At 36.3% G+C, this 5,073-nt stretch overlaps 1 pseudogene; it reads right to left on the bottom strand.

Moving 5' to 3' along the window:
- Positions 1-234: 234 nt before the first annotated feature.
- LOC101633598 lies at positions 235-4,849 on the bottom strand (annotated as a pseudogene).
- Between the last annotated feature and the right edge of the window lie 224 nt (positions 4,850-5,073).

The raw sequence follows: 5,073 nt of genomic DNA, 5'->3' as shown, positions 1-5,073 counted from the left end.
AAGTAGATTTTTAATGCTATCTTCTAGAATGACAGGTCTCCAATGAGATTTTGAACCATCTAAATAGGTAGATTATTAATGAATAATGTTCTCAGTGAGAGGTCTATAGGTCAAGATATGCAGTGATTAAGTACACTGCATATGTACATTTTTTAGCTTTTCTGTAAGATGTTTTCGAATTCTATACAGATATCCTCAAATATTAAATATAAGAGAAAGCCTATTTTAAAAATCTCAGATATTTTCAATGCTTTCTGAATCATCTATAGAAAGTTCTGACTTAGTTGGATAGAGTTTGACATATGCATCCACCATTAAGTCCAGATCATACATCAAAATTTATAACAAACAAAACTATGATACATGACCATTGGTGTGTTAAAATGTTCCTTAGGCATGTTTTGAGACACTTTCACCCACTTCATATTGTTCATTCTTGACCATTATCACAGGAAGAATACATAGGACTTCAGCAGTGGTATACACCAGAAAAAATCTTGAAGTCTGGCAGATGGAGGGCTTCCTAAATGGTGTGTGGAAGTGCTTTGTCTTTCCTTCAATGTTTCCACTTGATTCTCCAACAGTGTGGCTTGGCTGTCACTTCTGTACAAGTCAGTGTAGACTCCTCAGATCCATTCATTTTGAGCTGTTCCATGACAGGAGGTACCAGAGATAAACATTTAAAAGCTTTGAGGTGATGTTCTGAGAATCTTTTTCAGCTTCTGAATAATATGTTCCACGTTTGAAAACTTAGTTTCTAGAATCTCTCAGAGGTTAGCTGTGAGATTCCAGTTTACCTTGCTGAATTCTGAGGAATGTCCCAGGATGTTTCACTAGAATATCAGGTTTGTTTGCCAAAGTTATGACTTCCTCAAACCTCCAACATTCATGATAAACTTCAATTTTCTTCTTCACTTCATTTCGTGAATGCAGCACAGAAGTCATGCTACTGGCTGCAAAGAACACATCATAAGTTTGCCCCTAGAGATCCTCCCCCCACTCTCAACTCTTGTATAAGACAGAATAATAGCAACAAAGACTTCAAATTCTGTTACTGCACTACCGATCACAAATGCTGGGCCAGCAATACCGTTGGATATGGATTACAGTTTTTCCATCTAATTTGTATTATCTAAACAGTGCTTGCAAGCCGTCTACTAAAATTTCAGAAGCATCATGCCTGCCTATAAACCCAGAATGGTAATTTCCTTCAGTTCTTCACCCCTTCCCCCTTTAAAAAAAATTTTTTTTACCATATTTCCTTTCTCCTTTATTTTGAAAGAAGACAGAAATGATATTGTCAAACTTTAGAAGTAGTTGTGATTGATGAAAAAAATTAAAATGTCTTCAATGTTTCTAATGCAACAGATACTTCCAATAACCGGCCTGCTTTGGCCAGGCACACATTTAAGGTGCAGGAAGAACAAAGTGTGTAGATAGCTTGGGGATATTTCTATAAAATTCTAGAAGCAACAACTTTCATTTTGGAAGAAAAGCCCACTGTACAAAATGGACCCCTGGCCATGACAATACTGCATGTTTAGTCCCCACTTCTCAGTAACCCTCCGGTGAAATTTCACAAATAAAATCTCTGCATCAACTTCATGCCGCAGAAAGCCCACAAATTCCTCTCTCAGGTTATAAGATTCATCAAAAAACCTCACCATTGCCAGCAGGCACTTATCCCCTGCTAGGTCCTCCACATCGTCAGTGATGATGAAAAAGAGGTGAGTTTCTTTCTTCTCTGAGGTACTTCCCAGATGCAGCTCTCACAGATCTCCAGCATCTGTTTCTGCTGTACTTTCACACAGAACAATGTGTTAAGTGCTGGAGTCTCAGGTGCTTTCTCAGATCTCTCCACCAGAATTTATCTGGTATGTCCATCCAAAGGTACAATTTGTTTCCCCAAAATTTCAAATAAAGATTTCAGTATTCCTTGTTACCTTCTCTCCTAGGGTTAAAGGTAAAATGTCTTCATCTTCTTCACATCCCTCTTCTGCATTGGGGTTATGAGCATTGCTGTGATTTATTTAAGTTTTTGTTCCTGTTCAGAAATTTCTTCAATTTTTTTTTATTCATTGCTTATTTTCTGTGTCTACTGTGTGGATTGCTCAAATGACTGATAAGATCAAATATTGTTGGTAATGCATTATCTTGAAGAGCTGTAAGGACTAGGTCTACCAATCATAGAGGTCTCAGAATGAGTTGCACATAGCCAATATTTATTTTGTTGATCAAGTGTTTAATCTCCTAAATCTGGGCCCCTATAGCTCTCCAACTACTTCTGGCATCTGGCCAGATCCCCTCCCCCCAGGGAATAGAAAGAAGACAGGCTCTTCTGCCTGCACTTGGCGTGCAGCTGTGGGCCTTAGAGAGCTTGGAGTCTCCTGAAGTCTCCCTGCCCACTTTCTCTTATCTGGCAGCCTGCAGTTCTTAGCCCTGTAGAATAGCTGGGACCAGCACCTAGGAAGGCCAGCTCTTTGGCATTTGGGGTGTCATGGGGGTGGAGGTGATGATAGTGTGAGGAGGTGGGGTGTAGCTGGCGATGGAGAGGGTGAAAGCGGGTCACCATGGTGCAAAGACCTGGCTGCAATTCCACAGGACTGACTGTTGTTAGAATAACTAATATGATTAAAATAGGATCCTTTCCCCATCTAATTGTCTTTGATTTTTAATATCAGCTCAAATCCTCCTTTCCCAAGATGTTGGCTCTGATTGCCACAGTTCATTTTAATCTCACACTCTTTGTCACACCAATGGCACTTGTTACTTAAATTACTGCATTTACTTCTTAGCATATCTTTTTTTTCAAAGTAGGATTTCTTGACTTTTTTCTTTTTGAGGTGGCATTGCTTTATAAACTGTATGTGATTTAAGGGTATAGGTTCACACCTCTACAGATGTATCTTACAGACTTCCTGATGTATTGTAAGCTTTTCAAAAGCTATAATCATGTGTTAGACTTTTTTGGTATCTTCACAATACCTAATAATGATAAACACGGTCATCTGTATTTGCTCATGGAACCATCATGTATGTATAAATATATGTAATTCTCATAACTCCTCTATGAAATAAACACTGCTATTATACTCAAATTATAGATAAGCAAGTAGAAGAAAGGTTAAATAACTTGACCAAGTTCACACAGCTAGAAAGGGTCAGAGAATTCTAATCCATAAACTTGAGTAACCAGTAATAACATCATTTTAACCACAATTATTTTAGGAATGTTAACTTGTTAAGTGTCACAAACTGAATTATGTGTGCCCTAATTCATATGCTGAAGCCCTTTTCCCCAGTACATCTGAATGGGATCTATTTGAAGAGAGGGACTTGAAGGAGGTAATTAATGTTAAATGAGATCATTAGCTTGGGCCCCAATCCAATCTGACTGATGTCTTTATAAGGAAAGATCAAAATGCAGATCATAAGAAGAAAGAGGCACAATATGGTTATCTCCAAGCCAGGGAGAGAAACCTACCCTGTCAACACTTTGATCTTGAACTTCTCTCAGAGATTGTGAGAAAATAAATTCCTATTGTTCAAGCCACCCAATCTGTGGTATTTGTTATGATCAAATGGTCAATGGACTAATGAGACAAATGATGAAGCTTAGCATCCCCTGTGATGCCATTTATATGCTGTGATGAGGGCTCTTCATTTCCATGGTTTTCTTCCCCCAAACCCAGAACTGAAGTCCAGCCATAAGAAAAACATCAGACAAACCAAATGAAGGGATATTCCACAAATTTTCTAATCAGGATACCTAAAAATGTCAAGGTCATGAAAAAAATTTATAAGGAAATTTGAGAAATTTGCATTGCCCAGAAGTCAGGACACATTGATTACAAGCAATTTATTATCCTGGATGGGATCCTGGGGGGGAAAGAACATTCATAGAAAAATTGCTAAAATCTAAATAAACTATAAAGATTTATTAGTAGTCTGTAACAACATTGGTCTTGGTTTTGACAAATAATAATGTAAGATTTGAATGTTAAGGGAAACCATCTAAGGGATGGTATAGAAACTATATGATGATTTTCTGTAAAATTAAAATTATTACAAAGTTTAAAATATTTTTAAACATTAAAAAACATAATAAGTCCATTTGGGTCCCTCTTTTCGATTCTTTGGGATATATACTAAGGAATGAAATTGTTGGGTCATGTGGTAATCCTATATTTAAATTTCTGAGAAACTTTTTCACAGTAGCTGCACAAATTTGCATTCCCATGAGCAACTATAAATACATGAAAATTCCAATTTCTTCACATCCTTACCTATACTTGATAGCTCATTCATTTTGACCATTCTAGTTAGTAAGATGAAGTATTTCATTATGATTTTGATTTAAATTTTTCTAATGAGTAATGATGCTAAACATAGTTTCTTGTTCATTTGTATATCTTCTTTGGTAATTTTTGAATTGTGAGGTACATCTTGCTAAAAGTTGTAGGAGTTCTTCAGATAGTCCTAACTGTTAAATAAACCCTTATCACATATATGGTTTGTAGAACTGTTCTCCCATTCTGTGGGTTGTCTTTTCACTCTCTTCGTTGTAAAAAATTGATGAGTGAAGTTTTAGTTTGATTAATGAAAATTGATCAATTTTGTCTTTTGTTACTTATGCTTTTGGCATCATATTTCAGACACCATTGTTGAATGCAAGATCGTGTGGTTTACTTCTGTTTCTCTAAAAGTTTTATTATTTTACCTCTTACATTTAGTTCTTTGATCCAATTTGAATTAATTGTTAAATATGATGTAAGATTGGGTTCATTTTTTTGTTGTGGCTATCCAGTTTTCTTGGTACCATTTGTTGAAGAAACTGCTCTTTCCCCATTGTGTAGTCTCAGCATCGTTGTTAAATATAAGTCGATTATAAATGTGAGGATTTATTTCTGTGTCCTCAATTTTATTCAGTGGGTCTAGATGTCTGTACTTATGCCAATGACACAGTTTTTATTGTAGCTTTGTAGTGAAATTTGAAATGAGGAAGAGTGATTCCTCTAAGTTTATTCTCACTTAAGATTGTTTTGGATCTTTGGGAGTTGCTTGAAGTTCTAT

The sequence above is a fragment of the Condylura cristata genome, unplaced genomic scaffold (genome assembly GCF_000260355.1).
Source record: "Condylura cristata isolate star-nosed mole 26May11 unplaced genomic scaffold, ConCri1.0 scaffold00049, whole genome shotgun sequence".
NCBI classification, from domain to species: domain Eukaryota; kingdom Metazoa; phylum Chordata; class Mammalia; order Eulipotyphla; family Talpidae; genus Condylura; species Condylura cristata.
Note: the sequence above shows the minus strand (reverse complement) of the source record. Positions and strands in the feature narration are given on the sequence as shown.